Genomic DNA, 8,992 nt, shown 5'->3' on the forward strand with positions numbered 1-8,992 from the left:
TCCTTTATGAAAGCAACCTAATGTGCACACATGCATGAGTACAAGTGCACATATTATTTATAATTTCATGAATAATTTTAGTGACGATTACTAAACCAAATAATCCCAGTTACAGAAGAGGGTGATTTGCTAATATATGTAAAAAAAAAAAAAAAAAAAAAAAGAGAGAGAGAAAAGATTGGAAAGCAATGAAGAGATTCTTTTAAAAACATTTATTTATTCATTCTTTCATTCACTCATTCATTCATTCATTCATTTATTTTGAGAGATAGCCTGTGCGCATGTGTGAGCAGAAGAGGGGCAGAAAGAGAGGGAGAGAGAGAATCCAAGCTTACTCCATGCTCAGAGCAGAGCCTGATGCGGGTCTTGATATCATGACCCCGCGATCATGACCTGAACTGTTATCCAGAGTCAGACACTTACCAACTGAGCCATCTAGACATGTGGCAATGATGAGATTATTATTCAAAATAATGGAGCAAAAGAAATTTTGACAGAAAAGCATGATCAATGCAATTGTGGTTTTCAATATTTTAAGGGTGTATAGATTTTTTTAAAATTTAGATAGCATCTATTAATAGTCCTATTAGATTAGTTAAAATTTACAAAATATTGAGGATATGAGAATGTATCTCTTGTGTTAGTCTGTGCTTCTCTCAAAATTACCATCAGGGCTAATTCTCTAATCAGGATAATTAAAAAATTCCTAGAAAAAACAAAATTAGAACTACAGTGAAGAAGGTACCATGCTAATTACCAACAGAAAAAATAATAAATAACTCTAAAATTGTAAATGAAGTAATGATAGCTACCAAAAGTAGAGAAACTAAGGAAAGAGAAAAAAGTCCACATAGATTTGGTATATTTCTAATAGGCTACCAATTGTGCATCTCATCAAGAGGTAGTCAATTTATCCATTCCTCAAATCTAATCTCATCATTAATTGATAGAATGAAATAGAAACCAGTGCATGAGTTATAAGCCCAGAATGAAAGTAGCTTTACAGCTTCTCCTCTTGTTCTCCTGGAACACAGTAACCACGTGATTGAGCCCAGGAAAGACGGTGACATTCTAAGAAAGGATGAAGGACTGATACACTTTCTCCCTGTTGAGACCATCATAAGCCTACTGAGCAACTGACTGCCAACACAGGAGGGAGCCCAGTTGAGGGAACAGGTGAACTGTTCACCTGTGTCCAACACAAACTGCCATCCTACAACGTTGTGACTAAGTAAATGCTTCTTCTTTTAAGCCACTAAATATAGAGATTTTGTTGTTGTTGTTATGCAGCAAACGCTAACTGACAAAAAAAGCGGTATCGTAATTAGGACGCTACCATAAGAAAAACCTACACCGTGTGGAATTGACTTTGGGGCTGAGCTATTGACAGGTGCTAGAAAAGCAGTAGAAAAGCTGTTAGAAAAACAGCGAGTGATCAATTAGTGGAGTCTATAAAAGTGGTGAGAAAATTGCTATAGCAGATGAAAAAAAAAAAACAGTTGACCCTGATATTTTTAATTGATTTTGGCAAATCATCAACAATTTGTGTTCAGTACATTTGAACACAAACTGTCAAAGTCTACAAAATGGTGTATTAGGAAGCTCCAAACTCTTATGTAAGTAACACTGAAAAGTAACATTGAAAAACTGGCAGAAACGGCCAGAACAAACTTTGTCAGAATCTCAGAAAACAGTCGCAGCTTTATAGCAATGAAGTGGACACTGAATCAATAAAAAGCAACATGAAGGGGCATCTGGTGGCTCAGTCAGTTAAGCGTCCGACCCCTGGTATTGGCTCAGGTCATGGTCTCATTGTTCATGGGTTTGAGCCCTGCATTGAGCTCTGTGTTATCAGCATGTAGCCTGCTTGAAATTGTCTGTCTTCCTCTCTCTCTGACCCTCCCCTCCTCGTTTTCCCTCTCCTTCTCAAAAAATAAATAAATAAGCATTAAAATAATTAAAAAAAAAAAGAATAATGAATCCCTCACAGTATCCCCCACAAAGTTCTGAGGAACATGAGTTCAAAATCAAAATTTATAAAACACATATAAAAGAATCAGCTTTGACGAGCAAAATTCTGCAGAAAAAAACAGACTGAAGAGTTTCACAAAGGCTGCAAGTATTGGAATTATCAGATGTAACATCAAAGGAACATAATTAAAGGAACAAAAGAGATTATCTATCAAAAACTAGTAAGCATATTGTTGAAAGTAATAACTATAGTTTCTAGAAATTAAAACCTAAAATTTTAAATTAAAAACTGCATCATGCTCAAAATAGTAAAAAATAAAGATTAAAAACTGTATACAATTAAATATACCAAATACAGATAAAGAGAGACTGGACGAACTGAAATTTAGAGTTAACCAAAAATAAGCAGATTAATACGCAGAGAGAAGAGAGATGAAAAATATGAAAAGTGCGGAAACAACAAGAATGGAGTAAATTCTAGCTGCAGAACCAGAAGGAAAGAATGGGGAAGAGGATGATGGGCAGGCAAAGGGAAATGTAAAAATGTCACACCTAAAAATACTCCAAGGTTGATGAACAACAGAAATCGTCTAAATTAGAAAACAATACAGGAAAGAGAGATACAGTTGAGGGAGAGACACATCCAAAATCCTTGAGCAAAACTGTAGAAAAACCAAGACAAAGAGGAGTACACCAAAGCATCAAAGAAAACAATGTAGATGCTGAACATGGGGTAATAATTGGACTGACAAGTACTGACAAAGAACTTCTCAAAAGAAAATAGAAACCAGAAGACTTTGAAATAATATGTTGCAATGGTGGGAAAAGAACAATGTAAAATCACTACTGAAACTCCTTTTTTTAAGAATAACACTGACTACTGATATTTTCAAATAAGTGCATATTGAGAATAAACTTGTAATTACAAATGTTCACTTCAAGAAGAAAGGAAAAGGGGTGCCTGGGTGGCTCAATTGGTTGTGTCCACCTTCAGCTCAGGTCATGATCTCATGGTTCGTGGGTTTGAGCCTCGCATCCGCTCTGCACTCAAAGCTCAGAGCCTGGAGCCTGCTTCAGATTCTGTGTCTCCCTCTCTCTGCCCCTCCCCTGCTCACACTCTGTCTCTCTCTCTCTTAAAAAAATAAAAAAAATCATTTAAAAAGAGAAGAAAGGAGAAAATGCAGAAAAGAAGGTCAGAAAGGCTAAACAAATATTAACTAAAACAAATAATTATAATATATGGCATAAAGCTAATAACAGAAAATAACAGCATATGAATTGGAAGAGAATGATGTTAGAGTTAACCTCGCACTTCGTTAAATAAGGTTGTTATTTCCGCTGTAAGATGAAAGGCTAAAAATGAGATTAATCAGTCAAGAACTCTTTTTACTGACTGTACCATAGCGTTGTATCAGACTAACCCTCCCACTGAGAAACGTGTAACTGCTGGAAAGAATCAAGCAACAACAACAAACAGAGGTTTAGAGTCACTACACGTTAATGAAGCCACATGGAATTTGAGTGACCAAATTCTGGAGACAAGGCAGCACCCTGTGATGCCAGTATTCACTGGAACCTCCTCACTTGGTGACTGTGCCCAATTCTGGCATGCAGAGCAATCACTGAACTTATTCCTGGTACTGGTGCTTCTCTTGCCACCCGTCATTTATGGCTGTTGGACATGAGGTATCTTCTGGACCTTTCTTGGAACGTAATCATCTGCTGACTTTTTGTATCTTAATTATCATATTCATTCCAACATGTCCACTTTTTTCTGTGCTTTAATCCCATAATTATTGGCCACCACAGAATTTGTGACACGTTGACCTGCCCTAGCGTGGGGACCATCGTTTTCTCTATGTTTCACGGAACCGTCAGAGCAGCAAGTTTGGGTTACCCTCTAAGGTTATTGCCAGGTGCCAAATCTTCGCGGGACAGTGCTCTAAATCATTTACCTCACATTCAAGTGAAGGAGGGGTGTTTGTTCTTTTCAGGGAGTGATGGCCTTATTTGCGGATTCAGAACTCAAGAATTTTGGGTCATGAACTCCTATATCTCCCCCCATAGGTCAGAGTCCTGTCCTTTCCAAACCAGAGCTCTGACTTTGGTGCACTGTATCTGCTTTGCTTAGGGGCTAAGTGTTTCGGAGCTCAGCTTTCCTGATGCGGAGCTCTTTGCTCTGACGCTGCGTTTTCTCTGCCTTCCTCCTGAAGACAGGCTCTTTGTGTGCTGTCAGTGAGACAATTTGGCTTTCACAGCAGGCTTTCAATTGCCAGTTAATCTCTCTCGGACTGGCATTATCTTTCCCTAGCGTGTCAGTCTAGTTTAGCAGTCGCCTGCTGCATCCTTTGTCTGTGTCTTTAATTTTTCTATTACTGTGCGACAGTATTGCCACAAGCTTCCAAGTAGCTAAGATGGCAAATATTCACTCTGTTATATAGTTGGTGTGGGTCAGGAACCCAGGCATGGCAGCTGAATCCTCTGCTTAAGGTAGTCCGAGACTGCAGTCTCATATGGAGGCTTGCCTAGGGTTGGAGCTGTTTTCCTGGTTGCGTGGTTGGGAGCAGCATTCCTTTCCTTGTAGATGTAATACTGAGAGCTTCACTTCAGATGTGTGTACTGTCTCATGGCTAGAGGATGCCCTCAGCAACTAGAGGTCCTCAGCAGGCTCTGCCATATGAAGTTCCTCAATATACCACTTGCTTCTTCATGGCAAAAAATAGAGAAAAAGCACGAGCCAGATGGGAGCTATACTCTTATGTAACATAATCATTTTATTATGTACATGTAATCATACACATTTTTTCACTTTTGCCATATTCTATTGATCAGAAGCAAGCGACAGGTCCCACTTGCACACAAGTGACATGTCCCACTTACACACAAGGGGAGAGAGGGTAACACAAAAGCATGAACAATAGGATGTGAAGATAAATGATGGCGCCCTAAGAGTCTGTCCACCCCAGTGTGCATATGCTTTAATTCATAATTTCCAGATACTTTATACGTTCCACCAATTTGTACATCGCCCTCCACCAGAATAGTAAGACATTCCAACTGATCCCCTTTAAAAGTTTTTATTTATTTTTATTTTAAAAATTTTTTAACTGTTTTTTTAATTTTTGAGACAGTGCATGAGTGGGGGAGGGGCAGAGAGAGAGAGAGAGAGAGAGGAAGAAACAGAATCTGAAGCAGGCTCCAGGCTCTGAGCTGTCAGCACAGAGCCCGATGTGGGGCTCGAACCCACAAAACTGTGAGATCATGACCTGAGCCAAAGTTGGATGTCTAAGTGACTGAGCCACCCAGGTGCCCCCACCTTTAAAAGTTTTAACACTTGTACTGCTGCTTTCTGTTAGTGGCTGTCTGCTTCATCAACACCAATAATGGAGTCTTTGTTGGTTTTCAAAGATGGAGTGATTCCATTCCAAAGTACCGTCTTATTGCCTATGCTCCCATCTGTAGCTTTTCTGGGAAGCAGATTCTGATACAGAAATTAGAGTACAGGATATCTTTTAATGTGAGACCTCAGGATCAACACACATGGAGGAAAGGAGAAAGAAGCCAGATTGGGCAGAGGAAAAGGTGAAGTTTGAATGCAGTCCAGGTGGCCTCTGCTCACTGCACTATCAGCTGAAGCTAAAATAGCCCATCTGAGATTTTCCATCTTCTGCTAGAAAGACTACCTTCATACACTGACCACATCCAATTATTGGATACAGGTACACCTGGGGTGGTATGTAGGGAAGGTAACACAACTTCCTGAAGTGGAGTTAACCCAGACAGAGGCTGAAAGCTGAAGCTGTCTTCTGAAAGCACTCCCAGCAACTGAAACAACAATTTCTTCCTTGAAGGGTGACTTGAGTAGCCCATCTTTGACTCTAAAACCACCTCCCATTTCTCCTTCAGAACAAAGAAACTCATTCCACCATCTACTGGATATGTGGGCTTCTGATAGATCCGCAGCTGAGTCCCTTCCTAGGGATTTCTCTAGTCTGAAGGAACCTGCCTTGCCCAAGTGTATGCCTGGAAGCAGCCTTGGCAAATATCCCATTAATGTTTGCTGAGGGCAAGAAAGGATGGCCCAGTGTCTCAACTGAGGCAACTCTGAAGATCCTCCTAGTTTCAGAGTTTTCTGTGGGTTTGTTTGAGGCGTCTAATGCCTTACGAAGTCCAACTGCCTTCTCCGTTGATTCCCTCATAGGTGTTATTCCTAGGAGCACACTACCAAACAAGCAACCAACTCTGCATACACATCTCCGTGTCTGTTCCAGGGAATCTGACCTAAAACGCTTGGCTTCTGATAACTTCCCAATCTTCTTTGTTTTTTCAGAGATTATAAGTAGTGGTTTTGATCCTAACCGTGGTGTTAACACCATCTCAACATTTTTCGTTTTCCATAGCACCAAAATTTTCTGGCATTCGTTCCTGCTGACTGGCAGTCCAGTCCGTCCCTCTTTGTCTCTCTTAATGACTTTTCCTTACTTGACTAATTGCTAATTTTGACAAACCCCTGGGTTCTGTCCTCAACCCTCATCTTTCTTCTATTTCTCTCTGTTTTTGTATAATCTTCCAATTTCTTTGCAAAATAACATCCTACCTGCCCCTATATCCAACTGTTTATTGACAGTTCTTCTTGGATATAGATATTTTATTTATTTTACTTATTTTTGTTTAATTTTTTTAAAGTTTATTTTGAGAGACAGACAGACAGAGGAGGGGCAGAAAGAGGGACAGACAATCCCAAGCAGGCTCAGTGCTGTCAGCGCAGAGCCCAGTGTGGGGCTCCATCTCACAAACTGTGATGTCATGACCTGAACCAAAACCAAGAGTCAGATACTTAACCTATTGAGCCCCCCAGGTACCCCACAGATATTTTAAACTCAAAATACTCAAAAGATAACATAGGGCTTCCTTGTTGTGCTTCAATAAAACTTTCATTGACAGTATTCTCCATCTCAGTAAGTGTTATCACTATGTACCAAAGTCAATGATGTCATCCTTGACTCCTCGTCTTTCCTTCATTCTCTGCATAAAATTCATTGGGAAGTATTGTAAGCCCCGTCTCCCAAATGTAACCAAATTTTACCAGTTCTTACAACTGCCATCATCATCTTTATTTTGCAAGTCTGGCTAAAGATTCTAATTGCTCTGCGTCTATCCACTCATTTCCACCGAGAATCTCTTTGTTATAATTGAGCCAATTTGATAATTTGTTTTCATGATTAATGATATCTCCACTCTCATGCCTAACACTTCAATTACTTGACCATCACCTTTGAGTAAAATTTACATTTCTAATCACAGTTTATGTGGCCTAAATTATCCACACACTGTCTGCCTCACCAACTTCATCTCTTTCCTTCCAGGCTGTGTTTCAGAACTACTCTGGCCTTTTTCATATTTCATAAAAATGGAAGTTTGTATTCACCTTGGAGCCCATGCAAAGACTGATAACAGAATCTCAGCATCCATCCTTCCCTTCTTTCTTTCTGTGATACAACCACCTGAATTGTGGCTGCAACAGGCCTGGCAGCTGCAGACTATATTCTCAGCCTCTTTATTGAATTGTGACCAAATTCAGGCCAATGTAATGTGAGCAGAGATAATATATATCACTTTCATGTCATCTCCATAAAGATTTCTGTCCTGTGTTCCCTTTTACTCTTTATACTTGCCATGAAATGCTGAGGGCTGGGACAATCTTAGGAGTCTGAGGATGACAGAGCCACACGGGAAGGCCTGGACCACAAATCTTAGGAGTTTTTATGTGAGAAACAGTCACTGTAGTAGGGGGTGGTTTGCCTGGAATGCTATTTCCCCAAAACTTTGCATGACTCTGCCCTTTTTAGCACTTAAATCTGTGATGAAATATCATCTTATGTGGGACATCTTCTGTCCCTCCACTGTTCCCAGAAGCTCTTTTTATCCATCCACACTAATTGAAATGACCTGGACATTTTGTTTGATTTTTGTTTTGCAAAGGCAAAGAAAAAACAAAAACAAAAACAGCAACAACTCATCTGCCTTATTTTCCCATTAACTGAGCCATCACAGATGCAGAGTAAATTGTTAATTTTTTTTTTTTAATGTGGTTAGACAGTAACTGTCTTTTACTGGTGATTTTCCTAACAAAGTAAGTAAATGAGTAGTAATTTAAGTAGTGTTTATTTTTTTTTTCCTAATAACCAAGTATTGATACTGGGTTTTTGGATAATTATCTGAAGTAGGATTATACTTCATTCTTCATATATATTGCTAGAAATATTTAAATATGTGAGAGGTAATAAAGTAGAAAAAAACAGTATAAAAATACATTTTATGGGGTTTACTATTTTTAAAAATAATGGCCTTAATATATTTTTATGGTATATGTTGCAATTATTTACTTATATACATTTAAAAAATGTACTAGATCTTATGTATATAAATGGAAAAATATTGCTGGGGATAATTTCACTCTGAGGAAATGTCCTAACTTCAATGCAGGGTCCATTTTTTTTTCGGGGACATTTATAAAGAAGTTCTTTATTCTGTCAGAGGAAGCAGAATAAAATGTTCCCCTATTTACCATCATACACAAAACATAATCTGCCTACCAGAGAACATTGATAATGGCAAATGGAATATGGCCAGAAAACCAAACATGAATGCCAGTGCTCAGATAGAGAAATGAATGAAAAGCTACAGCACTCCAGGGTCATTCCTATTCTCTAATAAATTGTTCAGTAAATATTTTTCCCGAGGATAATGGAGGAAAAGAAATCCTCCTTTAGAAACCAGTGTTACCTACATGATGCCTTAAGCAAGGACGTAGGCAATGACATATTCTCCAGCTGTAGTTCTATAAAAATAATTCTGGAAAATGAGTCATTATTATTTCACATATCCTATGTTAAAAAGAAATCATCAGAAAGCAAATGGAGAATATGTGAAAGAAAAGAACAGAAACTAAGGGTTATCATTGATTTCTTAGTGAAGACAGCTGATGTTGCCGAAGTTTACACTATACATTTTCTTTACA

This window comes from Leopardus geoffroyi, chromosome A1 (genome assembly GCF_018350155.1).
Source record: "Leopardus geoffroyi isolate Oge1 chromosome A1, O.geoffroyi_Oge1_pat1.0, whole genome shotgun sequence".
NCBI lineage: Eukaryota > Metazoa > Chordata > Mammalia > Carnivora > Felidae > Leopardus > Leopardus geoffroyi.